General features: G+C 35.0%; 1 protein-coding gene across 1 annotated transcript in view; it reads right to left on the reverse strand.

The window, feature by feature from the left end:
• Positions 1 to 21,630, reverse strand: part of LOC129798860 (uncharacterized) — a 152,211-nt gene that overhangs the window by 91,646 nt on the left and 38,935 nt on the right. The gene's annotated exons all lie outside the window — the stretch shown is intronic.

Here is a 21,630-nt window from a genome sequence, read left to right on the forward strand (position 1 = left end):
AAAAACCTGTTTTTACGCAGAAATTTCAGAAATTATTCTGAAAATTGTGAAAAATACCAATCCTTAATAGACTTAAACACATTAGAAAAACATCCAAAGTGAAAAGTGAAAGCTTTGAAGGGGAAATTCTTCTATGCGCAAACTCAGAAAATAGTATTTAAATATTCTTTGATTTAAAATTTTTCAGGAGGAAAAATTCCCTGAAAAATACCAAACAGTGCAATTTTCATAGGCAATTAAGTAATTTTCTTTAAAACAGCAAACTTGCTTTTAGAAAAAGCATTTAAGAATAGAAACTTTATCAATTTTCAGAAATTTCTAGGTAAATATTATGAAATAATTCAGTATTTAATTTCAGAAAATATTTTAGAACCGAGCAATTGTCTATTCGAATTGTCTATTTATTCGAAATACAATTATATTACTTCTAAAGTATTTTGGGCAATGCAATGTTTTGAGTGATTTGTAAATCCGTTCAAATCGGTTGTGAACCAGTAATGAACCGGTTATGAACCGATAAGTAATTTTTGTCTGAAAATCAATTTTATTAACTCTAAAAATTATTTTGTGGAATCTTTTGAGTGATTTATAAATCGGTTGAGAACCGGTAAATGTTAAATGATGCGAAAGAATTTTTAAGGTATAGCATCTAAGTCACGAGTTCGAGCACTTTGCAAAGCTTGGAACGCTTTGCCACTCCTTTATATAGATGATACTGAAAAACATTCTTCTTTGGGGTAATTAAGCGGTCTTCCAAATAAAGGCTTTGCTCAGTTCCGAAAAGTCTCGGGAACAAAATTAGATTAGGGAGAGATATTGGCCTCAATTCTGAGACCAAAATCAAGATCAAAATTTCAAGCTGTCAAATATTTCAAAAATCAAGATTTCTTATCATCGTTAATTTTCGGATATGTTTTTGGAGGTAGTCCAGCTGAATATGATGATGTAGACACCAATCCCCAGAAAAATTGCCATCTTAGATTATTCGAGGTTAAAGTTCAACCACCCAAGGGCTTGCTTTGCAACGGATTTGGTTAAACTTGGATTTTTTGAAAGAACTTGAAATTCTTAACCCGACAGTTTTGCATTTTTTCAGTCTTCTGACCCACCCAAAAATCCAAACTGTAAGACAAATACGCACCCTTAACAGGAGAAACCTTCTTGGGCCACCACCATCAGTCGCGCTACTGTGCCCGCTTTCCAAGACCTCGGTTACGTTTGATCTCACAAAGCAGTAAGGGTACACATTAGGGCGTTTCAACTAGGAAAACAGTTTTTAGGCACTATTCTGAGGGTGGTCTACCTGATGAGACAAGAAAGTTTTTCTTCTACGACCATATGATCAGACGGTGTTTAGAGGTGGCTGAACGACCCTCTCTGTAGAGCAAATTTCTGATTTTAACGGATTTTACACTACAGAGAGGGTCGTTCAGCCACCTCTAAACAGCGTCTGATCATATGGTCGTAGAAGAAAAACTTTCTTGTCTCATCAAATACAACACCCTGAGAATAGTGCCAAAAAACATTTTTCCTAGTTGAAACGCCTTAGTACACATCTCGCAAGGTGTAGATAACTGTGACGCTCACTGTTCATTCGAGCGCCGATCCTCCGATCTTTTGTAAAAAATGTACATAGCTGCACAATTTTGTGTGCACAATTTGTATCGATCTGCCAATTTTGCAGAATTTCCGCAGAATTTCCACGGAAAGATTAGTGTTTCCAGTATGGTACATTAAAATTTACCAGCTGTCTATATAAAATTTACGATGTTATAAGAGTTTAAATGCACTCTATACTTCATATAAGAGCAAATTGATATTTAAATCTGCCGATTCTTCGCTAAAATCCAGCCGATTTATCGATTTTTGCTAACATGCCGATCTGTCGATTTTCAGTTCCAAATCTCTACAATTTTGCCGATCGCCGCTCACGGTTCACTCTGAGAGCCACTTATTCACCCCTTGGGATATCGACTTCCGGTCTTTGATGACCTTTCTAAAATGACATTATATCAAGACTAGTCTTTTTGTTTTTCCCCAATCCTCTTCATTCGTTTGTTAAATCTGCTAAAATCCGTCAAAAATGAGGTTTTCTAACTTTTCTCAAAATTTTCTCTAGTTTTACTGCTCGAACTTAAAGAGAGAGCAGTTATATTTCCAAGATTTTCGGATATATTTTGTTGTTAGTCCAGCTGAATATTTCATCCTTAGACACCTTTTACCGGTTCAATACCTATAGCCTGAATTATTTAAGGACAAATGGTATTATTTTCACTCGATTTGATCAAAAAATTAATTAAAATATTTATGAATTTTTAAATACCCTCTTCTTAAACAAATTTCTATTTCGAAATAATTTTATGATGATTTATAGACATGTTTAAATCGACATTTATATGCATCAAAAAACCTTCTGAAAAAGAATAAGGAAGAACTCCTTCTCGGGAGTTCGAGCAGCTCGCAAAGCCTCGGACGCTTTACCACCCATTTTTCTTTAGATTTTTTTTTCAGAATAATAAAAAATATTTAATTCAAGCTTTGAAGCATATTAAATACAATATTTGAAATATATTTCCTGAAATTTTTAATAAAAAAAATTGGATTGTGAAAACTGCTCCCTCTTGGAGTTCGAGCAGTTAAAAAATGTTAAAAATTCAGTTATTGATTTTGATTTCGATTTTTTTAATAAGAATTTCAGAAAATATAGTTCAAATATTGTATTGCATAAGAACTTGAAATATTTTGCTGCTCGAACTCAAAGAGAGAGCAGTTATACAATCGACTTTTTTCAACTTTTCACCCTTCCAGAGCTTACACGATTACAGATATCAACTTCCGGTCTTCGGTGACCCCCAATAAAAAAAACTATAAGGGAAGAGTACCCCGGATCGGAATGTTAAGAGAGATGCTCCATATTTAGTTAAAAATATAATCCACAAAACATTATTTTGTAGTACCCGAGGATACTACTCGCCAGAACAACCGGAGAGCCTTCCTTGTCCTCGCCAGCTCCAGGTCCAGCATCTCGCTGAACCAACTGGCTCTAGCCCTCTCAGCCGTCTGACCTCGTCGCGAGTGGCGGCCCGACTGACTGTCTTTCTCACACACTCTCCGAGGTCTTAGGCTTTCTCACAGTTACTGCCGATACGCGCGACCTCTCACGCCCGTACACAGCAGCAGCCTCCGGTTGAACGGCTATTCGTTAAATTAAACACTACATTCGGCCAACTCCTGACAATGTCGATGTCCCCATCGACGAAAAATAGGGCTTTAATCTTCTGGAGCTCTTCAGGCCATGCTATTTTACTTCTCATATTAAATTTTTTCTTTGAGCCCTTTTCTTTTCTTTTCTTTATTCTTGTATATATTTTTTCTGTACCCGACTAAGTCATCAACCAACAAAACTATGTGGCCTTAGTCTGACTAAATTATATTCATCAAGGTTTCTGCACTGGCATCCAAAGTATCTACCAACAAAATATTCATGCGGCCTTTAGATTCCACCAGTTCAACCTAGTACCACTGGCCACTAATTAGTGTCCACCAGTGTAACTCATGTCAGGTCTTATATTAGCAAGACAATGCTAACAGTGACATAGGTCTATCAGAAACTTTACGACATATTGCAAAAAGAGTGATAGTGCAAATATTTTACATCTAAAACTCAAAATTGCTTTATTCGTAAAGTTGCTCCTGAAATATGAATAAGACTTCTGATCCAAGACCATCCTGTTTAAAGACCTTCAACAAAATTCTCTGAATTACGTTTTTTTTTTATTACTAATTTCATTGTTTTTTTTTATTCATCAAATTATAATATAGTAATATAATTCCTTCCTTTCAGTAAAAAGTAAATTCCTTTGAGTTTTTATTTAATTTTTACCTTCACTTATATATTAACTTAAACATAATACCTTCATTTTTTTCTATTTTATCACAAAGTTTACTCATCATCATTTAATTCTAATTCCCAAATTGAATCATCTGGATCAATAAACTTCTTCATATTTTCTGCAGCATACACAGATTCAAATGGCTTTTGTGTGATTTGTGTTGCTGGTGTATCACCTACTACATATCTGTCTGAGCCCAAAATCTTCTTAACAACATACGGCCCTCTATACCTAACCATTATTTTCCTAGACCCTCCTGTGGCTGGTGGATCATACCTCACTAAAACTAAATCGTTTACATCATATTTTGTGGGCCTCAATTTCTTTGCGTTAACTTTTACATTTTGTTTCTCTCTAAGTTTGTTCATCCTTTCCATAGCTTTGCTCCTCACTTCTGACACATCATTTTCTGCCTCCAACGCTTCCTCTCTTCTCAAAAAATTTAACAAAGTATTACCCTGCGGAATTTTAGGTCTGTATGCAAAGAGGAGTTCTTGGGGAGATTTCCCAGTCATTCTGTTCCTACAGCTATTTAATGCCCACTGAACTGCTCCTAAATTCTGTTCCCAATCCGAACCATCTGCTACCTGAGACATCGTTTTCAAACTTTCTTTAACTATCCTGAATTTTCTTTCTATTTTCCCGTTTCCTCTTGGCACTTTTGCCGCTACCAAAGCTAATTTAATATTATGATCTTCACAAAAAGTTTTGAATTGATGAGAAGTGAACACTGATCCTCTATCACATACTACATTACTTGGCATCCCAAATATCTGCGCTACTTCTTCTATCACATTCAAAGTATCTCTCACATTTGGTGTTTTCATTGGCTTAAGAATCGTAAATCCTGTGAACGCATCTACAATACCGAAAATATGCTGATTCTTCTTTCTCTTTGACTTCGGAAAGGGACCTGTATGATCCAAATGCCATGTATAGAACGGAATCTCTTTTACATCAACGCAACTCAACTTGTATCTATTCTCATCTTTCGATCTCTTATGAATACCGCACTTGATACAACTTTTAATATACTTCTCAACAAACTGCCTCATTTTGGGAAACCAATAATCTTTCTTAATGATCTCAATTGTTCTTTCTAATGCTGGATGACCTAACATATCATGTGCAAATTGGACTACATGAAATCTTATACCCTTAGGCACAACAAATCTCCAACCATCTTCTGTCCACTTATAAATTATGCCTTTCTGAATCGAATACTCTTTTTTAATTTCGTTCTTCCTCTTGTTATCAACATCTTTTCTTTCCAACACATTTTTAATATCAATCAAATCTTTGTCTTTGACTTGCATTGCTGCAATCCAATCTACGTCCTGCTCTTTAATTGCCAGTACATTGTGACTTTTTACATCTTTATCTATAGGCCTACTAAGGCAATCAGCATGTTCCATCTGAGAATGCCTCCTATACTTTAAATCAAAATTAAATTCCTGAATATCCATCCACCAACGAGCGACCCTCATATTTAACTTAGTCATGTCTTTAGTTTTCTTCAACGACTCACAATCTGTATATACTGTAAAATGCCTGTTTAGCAAATAATAATAGAATCTTTTCAAACTCTCAACTAATGCCATTGTTTCGTGTTCATAAGATGAGTATTTTCTTTCAGCTTCTGTTAAAGACCTGCTGAAAAATGCTACAGGTTTCAATTGCTTTCCGTCTTCCGCTTGTAATAAAATACCTCCTAATCCCCATTTACTGCCATCACAGTGCAGCTCGTGTCTGGCTTTTGGATTGAAACAGGCTAACACCGGTTCGCTTATCAAGCAAGTTTTTAAATTTTGAAAAGCCTCTTCTTGTTCCTTCTTCCAGAAGAATCCTCCATTTTTAAGTCTTGTAACTTCTCTCAGTGGTGCGGCTATTTGAGCGTAATTCTTCACGTACCTTCTAAAGAATCCTGTCATCCCCAGAAATCTTTTCACCTGCTTTTGTGTTGTTGGGGTTGAGAAAGTCTTGATTGCTTCAGTATTTCTGTCTGCCGGAGCAACTCCTTGACTGGAAATCTTGTGACCCAAATATGTAGTTGAACTCATCAAATACTCACACTTTTCTGTGTTTAAGGTCAAATTCGCTTTCCTCAGCTCTGTCAGCACTTTCTCTAACATTTCTATGCCTGATGTCTCGTCTTCCGTGGCAATGATAATGTCATCCATAAAAAAGGAAATATTATCCTTGCCCAATGGCTCCAAGACTTGAGATATCGTCCTCATAAAAATTGCTGGTGAATTTGTGCTACCAAATGGTACTCTCAAGAATTCATACTTCCCATCAGGAGTAATGAATGCCAAAAATTGCCTGGAACTTTCATCTACTTCTATTTGGTAGTATCCTGATAATAAATCCAACTTCGTAAATACGTTCTTGCCAGCAAAACTGTTAAGTTCTTCTTCTAGATTGGGTGTTGGGAAATTTTCTCTTTGCGTGATTTGATTCACTTTCCGAAAATCGACACACATTCGGAGACCACCTGTCTTCTTTGGAATGAGTATAACTGGGCTGGCGTATGGCGAATTTGACTTCTGGATTATCTTGTTGTCAAGCAATTCCTGTATTATCTTCCTCAACTCAGCTTTGTGTCCTTCAGCTACTCGATAAGGTCTGTATGTCACTATTTTATTTTCTTTCAATACAATCTGCATTTTCTCTAGTCCAGTCTTGCCCAACTCCTGTAAATTGCTTGCAAAAACGTCTCGATACTCATTCAGTAATTGTATTAGGTCCTGTTTGATATCTTTTGAAACATTCTGTCCAATTATCAAATTTTCTTCCTCGATAGGTTTGCGATATCCTGAATTTTTCACTTCTACTCTGAGTACTTTATGTTCTGGAGCATCCTGCTTAATAATTTCAAGGCCTTTCCACTTCTTAATGACAATCACCTGAGGATCATTAAAGAAATCCAAACCCACGATCATTCCTGTTGGATGCAATTCTTCCTCCACGACATGTATGTTAACCTCCTTTTCAAAACCTTCAATCTTCACATTTTTCTTCATTGACCCCAATGTCTTACAATCTTGTCCAGTGAAACCGTGCAGCTTAATGGATGTGGAATCTAACTCTCCCTTTAACTTTTCAGCTTCATCTTTGCACATAATTGTTACTTCGCTCCCGAGATCTACAAAAGCCTCAAACTTCTCTCCGTCTATCTCAGCATGTTTATACAACTCTTTATTTTTTTGATGGGTGGCGAGTTGTGCTGCCACCCTCTGCCGAAAATCCTTGCACTGGTATGCCAAATGTGACTCAGATTTACAACGCCAACATCTTTTTATTGTTTTCTTCTTATGATAATCTTTGTCACTTGATCCTTTGGACTTTTCATCCTCTTTCTTCATTTCTTCTTTTTCAGCATTATGCCTTTCATCTGTATAATCGTTTGACCTTCTCTTCCAGTAGCCCCATCTATTCCATTTTCCTCTGTAGCTTCCTCGATGACCACCTCTGTGATAATTTGAGCGCTTGTAGTGCGATTCATGTCGTCTCTTTGGGCTTTCACTTGGCTTCTCTTCTTGTTTAGGCTCCTTATCCTTTTCAGCTTCTTTCTTCTCTTCAAGCTTTTCAAAATCACACACAATCACAATATTTTGCAGAAGCTCTTTCAAGGTATTTGACGCTTTTGATCGTACTGCTGCTTTCTCCGACTCATTCGGCAAACCTCCAATCACATATTCCATAATAGTCTTATCATCAAATCTTGCTCTCTTTGCAATCGCCACTGTCTTGTGAAAATACATTTCGATGTCTTCATCTGGCTTCTTCTTGCGATTTTTGAGGATGTCGTGTACTTCTTTTGCCGACACAGTGTCAGGAAAATTTCCAACAATTTCCGTTTTAAAATCTTCCCAAGTTGCCAAATTTTCTTGTGCAGTCTCATACCAAAAGGTCGCTGCACCCCGGAGACGCATCGCAGCGTAAATCATAGTCATTCTCGAATCCCATCCATAGGCGACTTTCATTGACTCAATTTTCTTCACCCAATCCTTTGCTGTTATGTAGTTTTCACCTTTTTCTCCAAACACCGGGATAATAGCAACCAAATCCTTTGCATTTATGGCAGGAAGCCGCGGATAATCTTCATCTACATCCATTCTGGGAGGTCTTTCTTCAAAATCTTTGTCGAAATTCTCATTTATTTCCTCAGATGCTGCCATTCTTGCCTACAAATACAAAACACGAACAATTTTAGAGAAAATTCTAATACGAATTGAGTCATTTATATCCTCTTTAAGCATTTCCATTGAAAAACATTTAATTCTCCTCTTTTGTGCTGTAAAATAGCCCCCATGTGCAGTTGATTCCCTGATTTTTTCGCAAAAATATTCTGCTCTCTTTCTAACTCACCACATCTGTGACTGTGTCGCTCTGCTCGCTTTCTCTGTCTTCTCCTTTATTCTCGAATGTTCTGTTCGAAAAAAAGACATTTACTTTAAGCCACAAATACCTTGTTTTTCCCAATAAAACTTACAATTTTCCGAATGTTTTCACTATCTCACAACTTCACCTGCACTTTTACTCACTTCCTTGATAAATAATTCACAAAATAAACAAGATTTTAATTGAAATATTTCTTCTACGCACTTTTTCACAGGACTTCTTCTTCTTCTTTTTTTTGACAATTGAACAACGTGAAGTTTCTTCGATTTCTCTTGACTATGAAGTTAGTTGTGTTAAACTGACAGCATCTCACCGCATCATATTTTACCGAAAAATTCACTGAAAGCATTTCGTCGTGTAATATTTCAACAAAATTTCAATTAAAATCATTATGATGATAAATCAGAAAATTATTATTATTCAATAATTTACCCTAGAACAAAAATAAAATTATATTTAACTCTCGAAAATTCCAGAACATTCTATTTTTTTAGCCATCTTGTTTTTTTTTTTTTTTTTCATTCACCTCTCATTCACTCTTCTTTCATGGTGCACCATTTTCACTCACACATTCATTGCATTCTCAATCCTAATTTTCACAATTTTTTTATGCCTGTCTTAAAATTTATTTACTAAAATCAGTCTCATCAGCGTCTTTATATATTTGAAAAGAAAATTACTTCCCTGAAACTCTTCTGCAGAGAAATTCCTCGGACTTCCAAGACGACGCTTACCCCCAAACATGTCCGAACATGTTTCTCATTAGCACCAAGTATAAAATTCTTCACTTCTTTTAAATTTTTTGAATTCACGACCACTTCTGAGATGTAGTACCCGAGGATACTACTCGCCAGAACAACCGGAGAGCCTTCCTTGTCCTCGCCAGCTCCAGGTCCAGCATCTCGCTGAACCAACTGGCTCTAGCCCTCTCAGCCGTCTGACCTCGTCGCGAGTGGCGGCCCGACTGACTGTCTTTCTCACACACTCTCCGAGGTCTTAGGCTTTCTCACAGTTACTGCCGATACGCGCGACCTCTCACGCCCGTACACAGCAGCAGCCTCCGGTTGAACGGCTATTCGTTAAATTAAACACTACAATTTGGTATTTTTATGTATGCTAATTGATACATTAGTGATCCTCTTTACTATATCTGTGCTTTTGAATTTTTAATTTTTACAATAAATTAATAAAAAATATGTGTAATTGCAAACTTGTATTCTGTACCTCGGATCGTCAGGAATTTAATCAAGTGTCTCAGGGAAATTTGGTTTTATAAATTAAATCTGAGCTAATGCATTGCATTCTTGTGAGTGTTAAATGGTAAAAAGTAGCTAATAATTTTAAATAAATCATTTAATTTGGAGCAACAATGTGGTATTAACCTGACGATCCGAGGAACACTGCCGATCGCTGGTACTCCTCCCTTATATCTAAACGGTTTCTTTCTTTTCCTCCACCCCCTCAACCCCTCTAAAACCATGTTTTTTTTAGTTTTTCTCTAAAACGGCTCCTACAATTTCTTTTATTTTTGGAAAAATTTAGGAGGTGATCCAGGCGCACTTTTCGTCCAAATAGTCATCAGGTCAGTCATCAACAGTCGAATATTCCTATTCGGCTCTATACTGTGACGTTACATTTCCCTAAATTTAAATACAAGAATAAACAGAATCACACGTTTGGAATACTCGTGACATTGGAATCACAAAGAATAAAAAGATATCGCCACAAATTTTCGACCTTGGTTACTCCCTCTATAACCTAACAAGAGGCTAGAAACACAAAACGGATCACTCATAAATTGTAAATCCTACAAATCGTAGGTTGTACTACATTCTGAAATTCGTAAACTAAAAATTGAAAAATTCATAAATTGTAGAAAATACCATCCAATTCTTTTTTATGCAGTATAATTTATTTATATCCTCAATAATTGCTACAAAGCTAAATATTCCAAAATCAAAAATATTTTATTGAAACGTTGTAGACTAAGTTTATAGGTAGCTGGTATGTTTCTAGACTAAATTAATTGTTTTCTTTCTAATTCTTAAGTGATTTTCAAGAGACTAAAAGAGCAACTAAAAGAACCAGAATTGTAGAATATATTCTAAAAATTCTTAGTTTCGGCCTCATTTATCTGTTTCACCAATTTAAAAATTTTTTGATCTAAGTATATTTGCTAAAAATAATATTTTTAATTTCTTGTTATTTCAAATAAAAGACTTTTAAAAGTCCGAAACTTAGATAGAAGATCTTGTAGTGATATTATCCAATAAATTTTATAACAGCTAGTCCACTTTAGAATCTCTGGGAAAAACATTTTCTACTGCGTAATCTTTGAGAAATATCATAAAGCATATAGAGAGGATTGATAAAAGAAATTCTTCTATATCAAATGCTTCTGGAATCTCCGATCTGTCGGAAATTCCAAAAGTCTTTTATTTTTTTTCTAAACTACCAATGTCAGCATTGAGAAAATGAGTAGAAAGATTAATGATAAAGATAGAATCCATTACCAAAAGGTATGTTGGTAAATTTGTCAATTTGTTTAAAACATTATAAGAAAATTGTCGTAAATCAATTGCTAAACATCTCGATAAAATCCTCCGTTATCCCGTGTATGATTTTTCTTTTTTTTGTTGTTCAAATTCATATTTGGTTAAATATTGTGACTGTCTCTCTCAATATATTTGATTAATTCTGAAGAGACAAGTGAAGTTGATTTTTTGAGGAGTGGAAAAATTCCTCAGCATCAAGAAATCCTCATCAATTCCTCACATATATACATTACACTTCATCTTTGCGCTTTCTTCTATCTTTTTTTTGCATTAGAAGAAAAGGTAGAAGAATGCCAGATTGAAGAGAATCACACGTTAATTTGTACGCACTTTACAGTGTTCTTTTCTTACCTGCTAGCGCTTTTTTCTTATTCTTTAAATATTTGAATCATATGGCAAAGTACCGTAACACTTGTCCTACTTTGCGTGATGGTCTCATCGTGTGCGCGCGCAAAATGCTTAAAGAAGAGAATTCTTTTTCGCAGAAAAGAATCTGTGCAGAGACATTCTTCCCACTTTTAAATTATTCCGAATGGATCCCAGAAAAACTTCAACCCCAGTGTCATCCAGCTTCTGGTGGGTGCATTTTTGCCACCACGCATCATTGGCAGAAAACCTGCCTCCCAAGCTAATTGAGAATTCCTCTCTTGGAGATCCGGGTTCTCAACAGTCACCAAGAATGTCTCATTGATTCCTGTGCAACTTTTTTCACCAAAGCCACCTCGCGCACGTCTTTCTCCACATTTATCATTATGTTTTCTTTCACCCATTCTTTACCTCTTAGCATAGAGCATTAATGTGTATGAGAAGAACACAGTTAACTGTTAATTTTTATGGTAAACTTATGTTATTTCTACTTCTTTCTCATTCTTCTTGACCATCTTTCTCCCTCATCCAATGCACTTCTTTGGTTAGGAAGCGCGCGCGCTTTTTTTTCATTCAATACATACCTATATATAGCTTTTTCTTCAGTACAATTTGCTGTAATTGTTTGTTTACATTGCATCAATAATGTGTTTTTTACCACCGACATTCATTTTTTTTATCTTTCTCACCATCCCAAACATAGAGACTTTTAGTGCATTACAATAGAAACCACTTAACAAGGAATAGACCATTATTCATCTTCCCTATGGAGAGTGTCTTTCTTTGGCACTTTCTTTCGTGATCTTGCATCACAATTTACTTAGGAGACAAAAGTAGACTTTATGGGAGGGTAGGGCAATTTTTTATAACAATTGCATCTTGAACTTCGGAATAATAAAGCGGAACAACGTCTTATATAGGAACTAAGTATTCTCGCTTACATCAGTATTCTCGAATGGGGTGTCAGTGCCATGGTCATATAATAATAATAATAATAATAATAATAATAAGTTTATTGGTTAATGCCCAGGATATAGAAAGTAACATGTAGGACTATACAATTATGTAGTGAATATTACTGGATGATGTCTAAAAATCTTTAATGATAAAAAAATGTTGATGATCTATAAAGGATTCGAACACGGGACACTTGTACCATAATAGAGGTCCTCTACTAATTAACTTGTTGCATATACAATAACCGAAAAGACAAAAGGATCAAAAGATTGCAAAAGGATCAAATTAATCCAAATTTGATCCTTTTGCAAAGGATGGATCAAATTAACATCTTCTAATATGATAAGATTAACAATTGTCTATGGGTCGCGGCTTAAACCTTTATCGATTCCGTTGCATCCAGGCCACTTATTTGGGCACATTATGCACTTCCCATTACTCCATTCTATCTTAACCCCGAAGGCAGTCCTCCTAATCTAATATGATAATTATGCATTCAAGTTTGAGTGGTCAATATTGTATAGTTATTTTTTGTTGCTTTGATAAAATTTACTAAATGTCTCTTGTACATGACAGATTGTAAATAAATATTGCGAAATTGTGAAAAATTCCTTTGCAAAAGAATCAAATTTGGATAAATTTAATTCATTTATTTTTAACAGTGGAGGAAGATTTTAAAATTTATCTCAGAATTGTGTAAAGCGTACGGCTTATTTGACAAATGTCAACTCAGTCGACACCGTATCCCATCAATCTTAATCAACGCCCAATCCCTACCAGCCTCACTCTCATGAAATGAAAAATGAATGGCACCTTAGTTCCTCAGTTTCCCTCTATATAAGCTTTTATTGTTATTAAAGTGAGCCCTATCAGAGTTTACAATCGTAACACAATTATGACAAAATTATAAAGAAAAAAAACCCGAGACACTCAATGGCCGATGGTAAAAATCCCTTAACAAGCATCGTAACAACCTTTCTTCATGTATTTTTCTTTTGAAATTTTTTTAATTATTGATAAGAAAAAGGTCTTAATCCATAAACAATAAAACCACAACAGCAAATTCGAAAAATTGTCTAAAAAGGATACATATAGCTAATCTTAGAAATTCCAAGTAAAAATTATCGGAACCTATTAGAATTTAATGACAAAACAGTACCTTTAACCACATCTACAACATATAATCTTAAAGAATAGCCCCAAAGGACTTGAATATGAAATATAGGAACAATCAGATACCTTTTGTGTCATTATGTGAAGACGGAGAGACTGAATATCGAAATTAACCATACCTATATGTTGGTTTGGCAAGGAAAAATGTCGAAAGAAATTTTGTAATTTTTTCACAAGGATGATGATATGTAATTCGTGAATATTTAACTGGAGCAGATTAAACATTATTTTAGCAAAAATGGATAAAAAAATTAAATTTGGTATATAGGGAAACTGGGGCACCACCAAACACGGGGTAGGGGTAGCACCAAACACTGCGATTTTTTAATCAGATATTCGACTTCTAAGGACAAGACCTATAGGAATTTATAGGCACTATAGGGATGCTTGTCTACTGAAGAAATGGTTGAGATAGTCCAAGTAGTTAAGAAATAAATATTAGTGTTTGGTGCTACCCCGTGTTTGGTGGTGCCCCAGTTTCCCCTATATAAAACGTAAAAAGATTCTCCAGAAAAGTTATGCAATTAAATGTAAGGAGACCTCGACCTCAGGACAGACCTAGGACAAGGTGTCTGAATCAAATTCAGGATCTTGACTTGGATCGCTTTGGGATTGAACCCGAACATTTTACTCTTACTGTTCACCGGTTCACAACCGATTTAAAACTCACTTAAAGTATTTCAGAAAAAACATTAGGAGTAATATAATTATTGAATTTCGGATAAAAATTAGTTATCGGTTATGAACCGGTCCAGACTTGTGAAAAATTCCAAGACCTTTCCAATGAGCTCAAATATGATACCATTCGGTTGAGAAATATGCTTTCTAGATCCTTTTAACTCTTAACCTTGAAAAATCGTTATTAGGAATGATTCAACTGGATTTTCGTATTCTCTAGGACTTATTCAAAATGAAAAAATACACAACGCGTTTTCGAGCAATCCCAAAACCGACTATCCGTCTGTCCCGCTCGGACAGACGGACGAACGGTTAAACAGCATAACATAAAAAAAAACTTTAAACTTAATATTTCTAAAATTCTATATGACTATTCTATATGACTCTTTAGGGTATAAGAAGTCGAAATATATATAATTCATATTTATAGATTATTACTGTTCTACCTACGAAGTTTGTTTAGTAAAAGGTATAAGCCATATTGGCAGTTGCGGCTCAATTTAAAACAATTTTATGATTACTTTTAACTTTTTATACAGACCATTTTGAATCACTTACTAGGCAATTTAAACTATTTATTGACTCATACTTTAATTTACCGAACACAAATGTTTTTAATAGCTTTTTAAGTGATTCATTTCAACTTGTTCATACAGGAAGTTCCGGGATTATGCATATTTTCGGGACCGAGAAAAAGCGCGCAAAACGGCTATGGAGGAAACTGGGGCACCACCAAACACGGGGTACCACCAAACACTGCGATTTTTTAATCGGATATTGGATATCAGAGGATAAGACCGATAGGAATTTATAGGCACTATAGGGATGCTTATCCACTGAAGGAATGGTCGAGATAGTCCAAGTAGTTAAGAAATAAAAATTAGTGTTTTGTGGAACCCCGTGTTTGGTGGTGCCCCAGTTTCCCCTATACATACAGAAATTTTGTATACTTTCAGGAGCCTTTTTTTAATAAGTTACGAAAAGGCCGTAAAATATGCAAAATATTGTTGACGTCAATTTCTTGGGATATTTTCAGTACCAATTGTTCATCTGGTACGTATTACAGATTTACTGCCTAAAAAATTGCATACATTCAGGGGAATGTCAAAAATTATTTCACAAATGTGCTCCTATGATAGGCAAAGATGCATAGATGCGTTTGCATAATCCCGGGACCCCATGTATTTAACTTTGTAAGTTATTTACTTCAAAATACTTTATTAGACCTCTATACGATTTTGTCAAAAGGAGGTCAATTTTAGCAAACATGTTCGTCATTTTTAAAACTATCCAATTTTTGACAAAAGAGTATAGAACAATTAGTCAAAGGATTTATATCTTCCAATTTTAAATCTTAACAGATTTATTTACCAACATATTGCTATTTTTCATATCGAAATAATCTTATGATAGTTTTGTTAAACATATTTCTCAAAGTCCGGATAATTTTTGACTCAAAGCGATTTTTACCGGCTTTCTCCCAGATCTAAATCCAAAGAATAGGGTTTAACGTCTTATTTGAAACTGTCCATATACGAAAATGCCCCAATCTTCCCTATGTTGTTTCCCGCCAAAAATGTTCCCCATGGAAGAAAGTAGATAATTGTGCGAAAAAATGTTACGCATAAGGAGGAAGAAGAACAAGTTGAACCATGTTATTCTCCGTTTTGTCCCGCAGGAGGAAGAATTTCAAGAGAAAATTTATTAAAAGTAACACATAAATAAAATGGTAAAAGGCAATAATGACAGGTGCATACCGTTACCTTAATCGCCAGTAAATATTCTCTTGTGTCTCATTGGAAAAACAGGTAAGTTTGTGACTCTCTTGTACCATCTTTCCGTTTCTTTCGCACCGTCATCAGCACACAGGCTTAACCCGCCAAAAATTTTTATTATTTATCATTTGTACAAAAAGCAATTTCTGTACCAAAATTATTGTAATTAAGTCTTCCTGGGTGAGACGTACGTTGTCTCTTCGCCCAGAGACATTATTCCCATCTCGACAACAACATGATCGTAAATTTTGTAGCATATTTTGCAATTCTTTGCCCCTTCAGTGTATATGACATTCTGATGATTAATATTGAAGAATGCAAACAATTTTTGGTCTGGATGGAAATCACATATTTTGACAATAAATGCGTCATCATGTAATTTTATTCGACTCCCTCTCAACTACAGTTTTTTCCTCAGCCATATAGTTCTCTTATGTATTTTTTTGGATAAGGTGTTTGACCTGTGCCGATCGTTTGTTTTATTTCTGTTGTCTTTCGTGATTTTTTTTTCTGGCCAGTGGGAGAATTTTTACGGCTTATTGACAAACATTATGAAATTTAAGCATTCATTCTCCAAAAAGGAAAAATATTCAGCATGAATATCAATTGAGAGATTTTTGCAGTTAAGAATATCGGGATTTTTTGTCGTTCGAAAGAAAGGCCCATTGAATTCCGACTTTGGTTTTTTTTCTTTTGGCTTTGCGGGAACTTCTTCAACAGTCAAGAGAAGCGAAAAGGCCTAAAGCAACCTTCAGACCTGAGGCTTACGCCAATTTCACATTAAGCGATGGTTTTGTTAGACATAAGATATACACGAGAAACTTTACCACTCATATTCAAAAATTCTTTCAACATTTTACCAAAAACCTTTCCTGATGAGAAGTTCAAGCTGTATGGCTAATGCCCTAAACACTCTTACGACTTAAGCCGAGTGACGGCTTAACGTAATTATAATCAAAACAATGATCAGATTAGATTTCCATCTGTTTCTGATTAATCCATCTCTCGATTTAAGCCAAGAAATGGCTCGAAATGGGAATTTAGTCTAATCATTATTTTTATTAGAATTACATTAAGTCGTCTCTCGACTTAAATCGTAAGTGTATCTAGGGCATAAGTCTTGGATCTGAAGTCTGTATTACAAATTTATTCAAATCAAGAAAAATCAATCAAAAAGCCCAAAATCTATTAAATAATTTCGATTTCAATATTGAGTTATATATCGCTCCTTGGAAATTAAAAGGGGCCAACTCAATCTGAGCCATTTTTCAGGAGACAGCATGAAAGATTCAACTTTGTATAAATAATTATCTCAATTAAGTATATTAATAAAAATAATTTAATTCTTTTCTATTTGTATGAGCATTATTATAAACATCGAAACATACATATTTTTACCTTTCAAAATATATTTTTTTATGAGTTGGCTCTTTGTCATTCTAAATGATGCGCAAATTTTCATGAAATTAGAATAACACGGGATCAACTTGCTTGAGTTAGTCCCTTGTTTCACAAAAATTTGAACGATAAAACTATTTTGTGCCCCTTGACTTTAAACAAAACCGCGCAAGCAATCGTAAAGAGTAAAATTTTGAAAAACTTTTCTAATAACGAAATTTATTGACTCATATCATCTGAAATTTTATTAAATTCTCTGACTGAGTGCATTAGAACCTCAAAATTGCCAAAAAGTGAGGTGGCCCCTTGTAATTTCCAAGGAGCGATATATTTTGACTCTTTACCCCGCAAGGGGTCGTATTTTGGTAGAATTTTGAAAATGTGAAGTTCAGAGTTTTATGACGTAACGCTGTTTGTCCGTCTGTTTGTACCACGCTCAGAGACCAAACGGTTAAAAATTTGGGACCTTCGGGGGACCCCATCCTCCCATAAATTGACCCTGGAACCATTAACATCCACTTCAATTTTTCCCTCATTCAAACCATGTTTTTGGGATTGCTTGGAAACGCGTCATGAGATTTTTCTCATTTTTGGATATGATTTAGAGATTACCCAGGCAGACATTTAGGCCTTATACAAAAATCCCGTTGATCCCTCTTAATAACGGTCTTCAAGGACAAAGTTTAAACAGGCTCCAGAGAGCGCATTTAACAACCAAATTGTGTCATGTTTGGTCTCGTTGGAAAGGTCTTAGAATATCCGACCAGACAGAATGGGTTGCAATAGATTCTGAACTGGTTCATGACCGGTAACTAATTTTTATCCGAAAATCAATTGTAATACTCTAAATACTCCAAAGGCATTTTGAGCGATCTTTTGTGTAATTTGTGAATGGTTTAAATCAGTTGAGAACTGGTAAACAGTAAATCATGCGAAAATACTTGTGAGGTATAATATCACCCCGTTTGACATAATTCTGACGTTTCCACCTAGGGGAAAGTACACTACCTTCGAACATTCATGCCTTCGAATGATATGAATTTTCTTTTATTTTTCCTATGAGACATTTCTATTGAATATCAGTTAGCTTACTATCAATTATTTATAATTACGTGATAATTATGTGTAAGTCTTTTAAGAAAAATAAAAGAAATTCACATTATTCGAAGGCATGAACGTTCGATTGGAGAGGATTTTCTCCTAAAGCAGTACAAACGTTTTCCTTCATTAAAGCAATTTTTGACGAAAGATCTTCTCAATGTGTCGAGGTCCTAATAGGAAAATACTGTTTTGGTCTTGCCCATGATACGATAAGAATAAATTTTAGTGGAAAATATTTCAGGCTCGCATTCTTGATTATAATTCTAGTAAATACTTTTCTTTAAAATTTCAGTGTTCAAGTAACAATGAACTCTGAAATAAGATCTATAATATTGTATCTGTAATGTTTGTGTTTTGAAATACTGAATTTAGCATCACTTAGTTAGATTCTATCCCATTCTGAATTAGGGCCCAAATAGACTCAGACTGATCCTCGAGAATATTTAGTCTGTAAAACTTGGCAATAAAGGATTAGGTAATAGAAATTTATAAATAGGAACTCTAACTGGATGTTCCTAAGCCATAAGTGTACGACAGTTTAGGATAAATCTTTACTGGCAAATTTACGGGCTAAATATTCTCGAGGATTAGTCTGAGTCTATTTGGGCCCTTAGGCTCCATCAAATATAGTGAAGTTGAATCCAACACATTTTGGCGCTGATTCTATCCCCATATGTGTAATTTTGAAATCGATTATATCCAATTTTTAGAAGAGATTTTATTCAATTCTGTTATTGATTTTGTCTAATTTTGAAATTGTGTTTTTCATTTTCTAATCATTTTTAAAAATTGTATGATTCTTTTTATCCCAATATTGCAAGATTAATTCTATCTCATTTTGTGATTGATTTTTTATATTAAGTTTTGTTGTAGATCTCAAAAATGTTAAGATTTACTATTTGTATCTTAGTTTGGTACACTCAGTCCCGGCATTATGCACTTCGGGATTATGCACCTGACGGAATTATGCACAGACAATTATGCAAGTTTGCCTACCATTGGGAGTCAATTTATGAGATCATTTTTGAAATATTCCTGAATGTATACTATGTTGCGACACGGGAAATTTGAAGACATTGTGCTTATTTTTCAGTATAAAACTTTAATTCCTTTTATTAAGGTAAAATTTTTAAATATTTTAACCATTTATTGAAGAACTCTTTCCATAAAGTTCTGTTTGTGAATACATTTCTATTAATCAGTTGAATCTCTTTGTTTTGACTACTTTTATTCAAATTTATTCAAAAGAAAACCCCTGCGGGTATGCAAATTTTCTCGATGCGTAATGCTATTTCGCGCGTTTTTTTCGGTCCCGAAAATGTGCATAATCCCGGGACTGAGTGTATTCATTTGGTTTAAAATTGTGATTCATTTTATCTCATTTTCTGACTATGTTCTATTTTCCTAATGGTTTTCGTCAAATTTTGCGATGTTTTATCACATTTCGGAATGAATTCTACCGTTTTTCTAAGACTGATTAAATTAATAACTTTTAAGAGTTAATCCTATCCCTTTCACTGATTGATTTTACCTCTTTTAAAAAAGTTTCTTAGTCCGTCATAGTAATATTTTTTTTAGAAATTATTATGCTTTCGGATGGTTTAAATAAGTATTATTGTTCTTCGAGACACTTCTAGTGTACTTCATTTCTTATTTGCCGAACACGACTAAACCTCTAGTCTGTAGAGGTCTCAAGTTTCTTGTCTGAATACCGTTTAACTCTCCGAGACAATAATACACCAACTATATCATGCGGTAAAAATCTGCAAATCAAGTGAGACTCACCTCTAATTGTACTTGGCATTTTAAAATTCTTTCCTTGACGAAAAATTCAATTCACTCTCTTTCTCCTTGGTTTTTTTTCTCTTCTTCTCTTCACCGTCTTCAACGTTTTGATTCTTGGATTTGTTCTACCTTCTTTCTCTTCTTGTAATTGTCACTCCTTTGACAGCACAAGCAACGAGAACTCTTTTTTTTTTTAAAGAGAAAGAATTTCTGCCTATCACACCACAAGAGGACAACCCAATAAATTCAAATCCCTGTCAATGGATTGTTAGCAGTAATCCAGTGAATTGTGCACCTTGTTGCAATGTCTCATTGAGAGTTTCATTTGTACTATTATTGTGCCATCTAAGATAATCTTGATCACTATTAATGTAGTTTTTGTCATCCCATTTGACAAATGGTGAAGACAATTTGCACCATTCCGACAGTTTCAATCTCTTGATCACTTCACTATTTGACAATGGCACATACATTTGATGATTCTCTTCCCCAAAAACCTTTAAGATCTTTTTCTACCTGGGATTTATTCGGAAAAATAATTTACCAAATTCCAACCGCAGTTCACAGTCACAAGTTTTTCTTGCATAACATTGCACAATTTTTTGCCCTATAGGGTGTGATATCCCCAAAAAGCACTGGTAAATCCTCAGAAGTCACTTTTAGAATCAAAGAATCCTTGTCACATCCTTATCATTCGGGAAGGTGCGTTCGAGAAATTGTCTTAAGCGCCAATCCAATTAGAGAAGAACTTCTTTTTTTTCCCCTCTAAAGAGTTTAGCTATAAACTTCACTAATCAAGCACAATTAGCACGTTGTCTGTGTTCGGAAAAAAGGGGGAGGACAAAAAGTGTTGCAGAAGGCGCGAAAAATCTTCCACCACTATTGGATTCACTGGCAAACTAGTGAGTTGTTCTTGAATGGTGAAAACGCAATAACAAAAATACGGAAATGAAGAAAGGCATGAAAAGCAACACGATAACGTAGAAGTTAAATAGCACAAGAAGAACTGTTTCTACCTCTGATGCTGCCTCAATGTTCTTGCTGTGGTTGTTGTTTGGGCACCGTCTTTGTCGTCATTCGGTACCCACGATTGGAAGTCAATGCTGGAAGCTCCCCAATGATGATGAGGAGATGTTTATTGGTATATTTTGCTCCAACATTGCTAGTATTTGTGCTTAAACCCATCACACCATCTCATCCAGCATATTTCACCTGAGAGTGCGTCAGAGTGAGATGGTCAGAACCTTCTTTATTATGCTTATGTTAGAATTTCACCGCATGTGTATTACACAAGAAGTGAGAATATGAAAAGAATCAAACATTCTTGGGGTGTGTGACCTCAACGGGCGGCTCTCTCCAAGATGCCAACAACAAGAACATTGAGTCAAGAACTCACACACTTCTTCTACACCATTGGAACCTAGTACCATCTCTTGTTCTCAAGCACCTTTCCAGCACCTCCACGAACCAAGTCTGTTTCACCTTTTCCTGCTTATCCCATCCACATGGAACTTTTGGAGCAAAATTCCGGGCAGAGCCGGAAGG

The sequence above is a fragment of the Phlebotomus papatasi genome, chromosome 1, assembly GCF_024763615.1.
Source record: "Phlebotomus papatasi isolate M1 chromosome 1, Ppap_2.1, whole genome shotgun sequence".
NCBI classification, from domain to species: Eukaryota; Metazoa; Arthropoda; class Insecta; order Diptera; family Psychodidae; genus Phlebotomus; species Phlebotomus papatasi.